The sequence below is a fragment of the Poecilia reticulata genome, chromosome 20 (assembly GCF_904066995.2).
Source record: "Poecilia reticulata chromosome 20, P_reticulata-male-v2, whole genome shotgun sequence".
NCBI lineage: Eukaryota > Metazoa > Chordata > Actinopteri > Cyprinodontiformes > Poeciliidae > Poecilia > Poecilia reticulata.
In genome coordinates this window covers 12,794,838-12,803,873 of record NC_088849.1, presented here as the reverse complement: position 1 = coordinate 12,803,873, position 9,036 = coordinate 12,794,838, and positions in this window count along the sequence as shown.

The window sequence follows — 9,036 nt, the reverse complement described above, 5'->3', positions numbered from 1 at the left end:
AAAATCATATTGGACACATAAGTGACTTCTTGCAGAAATATAAATCAGCTTTATTCAAAAAGGTTGAATATAACAATTACTTCTATGAATCCTTGTGCCAATAGCATTAAAATTCTGGAACGGAGTTTATGTTCAACCTCAGAAAAGCACTTGCAAAAAAGCCATGTTGGCCACATAGAAATAGAAACATCTATCTATCTATCTATCTATCTATCTATCTATCTATCTATCTATCTATCTATCTATCTATCTATCTATCTATCTATCTATCTATCTATCTATCTATCTATCTATCTATCTATCTATCTATCTATCTATCTATCTATCTATCTATCTATCTATCTATCTATCTATCTATCTATCTATGTTTTTGCTTTCTTTCCATCTGCCTGCGCCCTGCTGGAGCCTGCCATTGGGGGTGAGGGTGGCGGTGATGAGACAGCGCACGGGGTGGCCGGGGGGATAGAGCGCAGGGACTCCGCTGTGGAGAGGAGGGAGAGACGGAGAGATGGACCGAGAATGTAATTTTAAATGAAAGTCTATTTAACCCGCTGTGAATGGCATGACCCCCATCCTCGCCTCAGAGCCCATCACTGTTAAAAGGATCATTTTCAGAATTCAATCCAAAAACGTCAGCAAGCTGCAATTTACACTCTCTCCTCTCCTACTCTCTCTCTCTCTCTCTCTCTCTCTCTCTCTCTCTCTCTCCTCTGTTCTCTCCGTTATGTATCAGCCTAGAGGTTCGCAGCAAAAGCGAACAATAACAATGAAATATATCTCCAGAAAAATTGCACAAGTTGTCCCCTTATCCCTTTCGTTTCTTCTATTTTAAAGAAACACCGTAGCTGGAATTGCTGCTTGATTGATCTCCAAAAGTTTAGTTAAAATGAGGATGTTCCAGTAATATTGGGGCCACATTTTTAGATTAACATTTGGTGCTTTACCGTTTAAAAAAAAAAAAAAATAGAGCAATAACATCTTTATTTATAACATCGCACACTTCCTCCAAAACCTTTTCCGCATTTGTCACCATAACAGTTCTATCACAGTATCACCTCCACAAATGGTGTCATGTTGAATCCGTCCTTAACTTTTTTTTTTCTTTTCTTTGTGGTGCCACAAACTTATCAAGCTTGTTTATTTGCGCGCAAATCAGCACTATAATGAGAGTAATAACAATATAAAATGTTATGCCTTTTTTTTCCCCCTGCACGGTCACAAACAGACGCGCGTAATACAGACGGGTATTTAGAGTCGCTCTGTAATTTGGGGGCCACAATTTGATTCATTTATCCGCACTCTGTTATTAACCCCGCGGAAAAAGAGATGTCAGCCGCCATTTCAGCCAGCAGGACATCCGCGCTTTGTTTAAATGCACTAATTACGCGCATACATTACGAGAGGGAGGGTTTAGCCATGAGCGCAATTTTCACATTTCCAATTTTTCCGTCTGTTTGACGTGCAGGTGAAGAGATGGCGCTTTTCGTTGCAGCACCATCATCAGCGCCTTCTTTGTATTTTCATAACATCATAACTTGATAATATCCAGGGGAAACACCGGGCTGTGGAGAGTTCATTATTTGTTCTAGGCGCAGACTGTTGTTGATAGCGGCCTTTCTCTGTTTTCTAATATTTCATTTTACTCTGGTTCTTTGTTTTTAGCATTTTATTACAACAAAAATTATTTGCTCACTGATCCACATATCTTGTGATACAGGCTGCATGCCGTATTTACAAGTAGAGGTTATCCTTTGCTGTAAAGGCCTTCAAGCCTGTCAGCTCCAATCAAGTTCATTATCAAGGACCAGCAGGATGGGCCTTAATGGCTTGGAGGTCATTCCACTGGCGCCATCTCCTGGACAGATAAGCACACTGCTCAAATAGATGTACAGACAGTTTTATACACTGACAGTGAACTAGTAAAAATTTACCTCTTCCATCAACTGTAAGATTTCTTGAGCCAGGGCCGGCTCAACATTGTTTTTGGCCTTGAGCAGAATTTTGATTTGGGCCCCCACTTCAAGTGTTCTTAACCTCCCACCAGCCACCACAGCACCAGGTATTCAATACCCACCAGTCAAACAATGGTTTATTAGTAAGAAAACTCTTAAATTGACTTAAAGATATTGTTCATGATTTTTTTTTAAATGAAGCTCTGTTAAAAGGTTACAAACGGTTAATATCTTATGTGCAGTAGATAATGCTTAACATTCAGAATAGTTGGTTCCAGAGGGTCGAGCTGATAAGAGCCACAAACAAAATCATCTTAAAAAATTACAATCTAAAAGGAATTTCATATTGTTTAGCACAAATGCTATTTTATGAGCTTTTAACCATTATCAGTTGTTACGTTATAGTTATTTAAAGAAAATTTGATAATTATTTACATTGAAAAACAAGGCAAAGCAAACAGTCTCTTCCACTATCAAACACATACTGGTATTAAGGCAATGTAAAAAATAAAAATATTTTTTTATGATTTAGGTGCACAGTGCTTTGTTGATTTTTACAGTCTTACTTTTGTATATGATGAAACATGACCCAGTGTTTTTGTTCTCAGTAGGTGTTTCAAGAGGAAGATTACTGGTGTAGCACCACCTCCAACCTCCATTTTCTCAATTGTTGTTTCTTTCTGAATTATATTGACTACTTTTTGTCTTGAAATAAAGACTTTTAATTCAGATTTATCTAAATAACCCCCTAAAGCAAATATGATGATAGCTGAGAGGTTTATAAAATAGTTATGTATGGCTTCAACATACATGTTGAAGCCAGCTTTGGTCTCGGCCCGTCTCAGACTAGCTGTTAGCTTTATCCTCCGGGCCAAGCTAATCTGGATCATACTGAAGAGTTACAAAGAAATTCAACTGATGTTACAATATTAACTGGCTGGAAACTTGTAAAGGAAATCCACTTTGAACTATTTCTGAACTATCACTTCAAATTATTTATTAAATAAGTAACACTAAGTGAGCTGGGAAGACAAATTAATATCCGACTCACTCATTTGATCTGGCACTGGTGTCTGGAGTGCAACATGTCAATAATTATTTCCACAGCCAACAGCTGGAGGACAGCACTCAAACAAAAACAAGCCAAATTTGTAACAATAATAAATAGATGCACATTATAACTTAGATATAGACTGAAAATAGGGAAACAAACATCACAAACTGCCATCCATGTTCTGACTGAGTGATGTCTTTTGCAACTTTCATCACTCTTAATCCCCACACTAGATACATGACTCAGATTTCAATGATCACAGAAGTAAAAGATAGAGTAAATACTAATCATTTCAGATTGACGAAATGATGGACATATTTAACAATGGTATCGCAATATTTGTTTGCCTGTAATTGTGCAAGCCCTGCAATCCATAAACCTTTCAAGCAGATTTCACCAATAACATTCATTCCTTATTGATTTGAAGTTTCCACATCTGTGTTTAGCATGAGGAGCAGAGTGCTCTTGTGGTTGTAAGCAAGTGGCCTATTTCTCTTACTCCTACATTTGGCTATCTCATGAACCGCCCGCTGTGTTGACCACATTAACCGTAGCGTGAATACGGGCTCTGAAGAGATGTGATTTCGCGATAATCTGACGCTTATCTAACAGTAAGGTTAAATTGACTATTTTGCCGAGTTCCTGTGTACCAAACTTAGTGGCCTTAATGGCCTATCCTGCATCCATCCTCGCGCGCTGGCATAATTGGACACTTGCTTTGCTCGAGAGGCCAAGCAGCAGAATAATAAGAAGAAAGTGGGGAGAGAGAGAGAGAGAGAGGGAAGAAGAGGAGGGAAGCTTTTAAGGCGCGCGTAAGCAAAGTTAATTAGCGGTTATTAACAGCCGGCATAATGGGAGCGAGAGGGAGTCAATTTAATGACTTTGTTAGCGCGGGTTCAGAGCGACAGGCAATGATCGAAACAACAAAGGCGAGCGCGCACGCAGCCATCATCCGTAATTTCCAGCGGTAATACGGTCTGATCTGAAACAAAGGGTTCTAATTTCGTTCAACTGACTCGATAATTTGTCCTTATGTAAGGAAAATAATTAATGACTTAATGCTTCAGCAGAAGTAGCTTTTCTTTAAAGAGGGGAGGGGGGATTTCGGAGGCCGCGTTTTGCCGGAGAAGGTGGAAGCCTATAAGGAAATCAATTTTCCAACCCTGTAATTATTTGCATCATGAATTTAAAACGCGGACGTGCGCCCTTGCTCCCCGGTTAATGTGCAAACAAGTGAGTCTGTTAGGGAGAGGAGGAGTTCCAGATCTTCATCCTCCAGCCAGACTGGATGATCTGCGTAAACACACAAGACACAATATGCTGAATTAGAGACGTCAAGCCTGCGGTGACAATTAAATTTTTTTTTTTAGGTAATTTCAGATATCTGACAATACTTTGAATTTCACTTCTTGACTATCTTCAAGTGTTTTATTTAGATTTTACGTGATAGGGAGCACAAAGCAACACATTTGTGATGTAGATGAAAAAGAGACATGGATCTTTTCCATTGAAAATCTGAAAAGTGGGGCTGGAAAATGTAATCATTACCCATTAGTCAGTACAGTAAAACCACATTTTGAGACTAAACTTTTTGTCAATTCTTCTTTGTAAATTGCTCGACCTCAGAAAAAATATGAGAATGTATTTGAGCAACACTTTTCATGTCTTGTTATATATGATTGGTTGAATTTGCGACTGGACTTTGACTAGACTCCACCAAATGAATATATTTAATTGAAACTTTATCCTATTGTCTGTCCAGAGTTTAGAGTTGTTCTTGTACCTCAGCCTGGCCAAGGCATGGGTGAACAAAGCCGCTGTGTAGGGCCCGAAACATCTGTTTATTAAGAATGAGAACATTATAAAATTTTATTTGATGGTTTCAGCACAGATAAACTAAAACATTTGAAATAAAAAGTTAAATATACATTTTTGGTTGTTGTGTTTTAATCACAATCTGATGCTTCAAGTTCAATGTCTTTGAGTTTGAACTAGATTTGTTCACTTGGCCCATTCTCCCAAATCCACCAACTCTGTATTCAAACTCAGTTTGTGGACGTGATATTCGGAGGAGCTGGAAGAAGTGGCTGGGGAGAGGGAAGTCTGGGCCTCCCTTCTGAAGCTGCTGCCCCCGTGACCCGACCCCGGATAAGCGGAAGAAAATGGATGGATGGATGGATGGATGGATGGATGGATATTCTTAAAAGCAACCCACAAATCAAAAGATGCCCAAAGAATAATGCAATCTTCAGTCAGCACTTTCCTTGTTGAAGGTGGAAGTCCTTAGAGTCTCAATCTATCTGGAGCCAGGTTTTTTTTACCCAGGGTGTCCCTGGTAGCTTTACCCTGCTTCTTCTTTTCCACAAAGACCAGATGTGTGAAATTCACAGCTAACAGAGTCTCCCACCTTAGATTGCTCCTCCAAGGTTAGCCCCTTGGCTGCTATCCATGTCTTGGTTGGTTTGAATGATTTAAAGTTGTGAAATCTTCTCTCCGGTTATGTTTCTGAGCTATTCAAGGCAAAAACAAAAACAAAAAAATACTGCTTCATAGCAAGACAACCTTTAAACTTGACATCTTTATCCCATAGTCTTTACTGTATTTTTCCTCTAAAGTTCTCCAATAAGCCTATGAAGTCTTCACAGAACACTTGGATTTATACTGAGATAAAAGAATAACTTTGCTATATTAAAACATTAAAACATTTCATTGGGTGTACACTTGGTGTTCTTATTTTTCGTGACGGTCCCCGTGTATCCATTTATAGAAGCTGAAATGTGAAGTTATCCGCAGAGACCATGCGGATCTTTACGCACGATTCCCTACATGGTGTTCGAGTCAAAAGATACTAAACGCGAGCGCTGCTATCGATTTAGAAGAGGTCGGCGGGGAGGCCTGAGACGCCTGTCGGCCACTCGTGGATTCATAACAGGTGGATAGGTCACCCACACAAGAGCGGCAATTTAACGGCCCCCATTGTCTCCTCTGATTACTGCCGCGATCACAGGAATCAAGAGCCCGGCACTCTTCGTGAAACCAACCGCAAGGTCCGGCTTTGGCTCCTGAGCTGAAGAGGTCATAATCATCATCACGGCCACCGCCATCTGCCGAATCATCACCACCATCATCTTCATCAGCGGTTGACCATTTATATATAGACACACACCAACCTGGAGTGCGGTGTGTTCTCACCGCCGCGATGCCCTTTTATTGATTGCGTGCCTTAATTTTAATTCGATTGCGCGAGTGTCAAAAATCCCGCAAGAATCATCCTGGTAATGAGATAATCAAAGTAATATATGCTAATCAGTTATGTTGCCAGCTTATCAAAACCCGAGTGCCCCCCCTTGAGTCTGAAGAAGTCCATTTATTCAGTTAGTGGCAATACCTTGCGCAAATGGCGCGATGCAAATGATAGTTGATTAGACTAAATTAAGAACCTCGTTTGTTCCTGACCTTGTCTGAGTTTTATGTAAATTCTTCTTTTTTTTCTCTCCATGCTTTAATATCATAAAAATGCATTTTTCATCCTGGCCTTTGTAAACCTGAACAGCACTTCTGTTAAGGGGTGGGGGGCGGAGGGGGGGGGGACAATGGTTCTCAGTACAGCTCAGATGTTATTCGGGTTGGATGAGGCTCGTCTGTCTGTCACAGATCTCAGCTGACCCCGGCGCAGCTCCCACAGTGTTACAGAGTGAGCTGTTATAACTTCCTCGCTGTTAGGGGGAGTGCGCCTTCGAGATAGACTGGTGCCTCCGAGTGCGCCTTCATATGTGTGCGTGTGTGGGTATTACGCGATTATGTTGTACTCATCTGAGTCCCGTAACACGTTGTCTGGGTGGGTGGAGGGGGACTGGGAGAGAGACAGAGAGAGAGAGAGTGGAGTTGGGACTTCCTCTCTGTGGGGTTTGTGGGGCCTGTAGATGGGAAAGGAATAAATCCAATATAGATTGCAGGGCTGCGCTGCCTCCCGCTGGGGACCTGCAGACTTGGAGGGGTTGGATCGAAGTGCTTTTTCTGCACCTAAATTGGCCCAAGAGGCCGCTGGAGCGGCCGCGCTGCAGCCTCCAAAACAGCCGGGGCTGCCTGCGACCTAATGATGGTGCTCCTCACGGACCAACATCTACACATGGATGCGCACTGAGAGGGATGTACGCGCATCAAAACCCACACATAATCATTCCCAGATTGATATAACGCCAGCCGCACTCCTGCAGCAGTCAAACACACTTTGATAAGAAAACCACACGGATATAAACACACCTTCTTTTTTTTCTTTCTTCTTCTTCTTCTCTGATGCTGAACACACTTATTCAGTGTCCAGAGACCATTCACCTCAAGTCTCCTCTTCAAGCTTACCTCACCAAACTACAGCTTTGGAGGAGGCAGTGCCTGTCCTCCACAAAGAGGAGTGAATATTGTAACTGGCACCATATCAATTTGAACTGATATGCCTGCCTTTTGGTTCTTCTACATGAAAAGTACCAGCAGCAGCCCTCACGTATCATTATATTTGGTTGCAGGAAAGCAGGTGTTAGTATTTGTGTTCTATCCAGGACGTTAATTATGTTTATGATGAGGTGTCTGAGGTACAGATTTGGTCAGTAGCTCACATATCCTAAAGGTTTGGGTAAGGTGGACCTTTTCCCTAACACTACGTATGAGTTCAATGTTCAGTGTACTATGTGGATTTGGTACTATTGCCAAAACATCTTTAAAAAAAAGTGAAGGATTTTGTTTTAATTCTGTATTAAAAAAAGACAACAACTTCATAATGTACGGTAAGACTTTAATTGACAAACCGAATTTGGACAGCTAAATACAAAACTCAAACAAATTGTCTATTAAATATGAAGTTTAATGACCAATTCTTTGCATTCTGCAAGTACAGGTGACTTCACAGAACATCACGTCCAAAAGTCTGAACGACTCACATGCATATATAGTTACCATCTTACCCTTTCTTGTTTCATCCCGTTGAAGAGGTTCAGTGAAGAGAATCCGACTGTAAAGCTCCACATGGCAGCCTTAGAAGACTCCTTCTAGCCTTCTTTTCTCCAACCCAACAAAGTGGCATTTTGTATTCCAGTGTTTTGTTAAACTGCTCAACACTTTCCCTACTGTACAAAACCAAACATCTGGGCTACAGAAATAGCGCAGTAGTTCTTGGAGTGCATTGGTTTCAACTGTGAAGCTAATTCTCTTCTCATCTCCGTCCCGTCTGCCTTTGGTTCGCGCCCGTTCTCTTCACTCCTCCATTTTCGCGTTTGCCTTTGTGTATTAAATTATGTTTCATTCTTTCAACCTCATTCTCCGTGGGCATCTTTCACATTACACTTAACAATGGCTGCACAGGAAAGCAACATCTGATTCAGAGCTCGTCATTTATATGTGTAGGATCTCTTCAGCCATGATTTAGTGCAGCAGACACAATGCATACTAAATACCCACAATGCAAAGAGAAACCCAAGCAGCACATAAACATAGGCCACAAAACACATACACACACGCACAACAAAATCCTTTTGACATCAATAATTGGTAAATCCTCTGATTAACTTGTAAGAATTGTCCTTAGAGTGCTTAAGTAATTGTGTTTGTGTGTGTCCTTCTTTTTATTGCATGCACCCCCCTCTCTTTAAAGCACATCTTTATAACCAAGCAATTCCAAAGCAATTTTCTCTGTGGGAGGAGAGTGTAATTTTCTATTCTGTGACACTGTGATGTGTAAGAAACTGGGAGCTGGCGCTAAAAGGTGTCTGCAGTTGTGTGTCTTGGTGTGGGTGTGAGCTGCTTTAATGGCCAACGCGGGGCGGGCGGCGATGGCGCTGAGCGGGTGCATGTCAGGAAGGCCATCATTTAATGACTCCCAAATAGTGCCCTCCTCGTTAGAGCTATCGTCCTGGAAACAGGAGGCTGTGAACCAAGAGAGCGCCACACACTGCAACAGTCTTTTATCTTCATATTAAACCATTTGCATAACATTACGGCGATAGATAAGATTCAGGAGATACTCAAGCTACTCAGGGG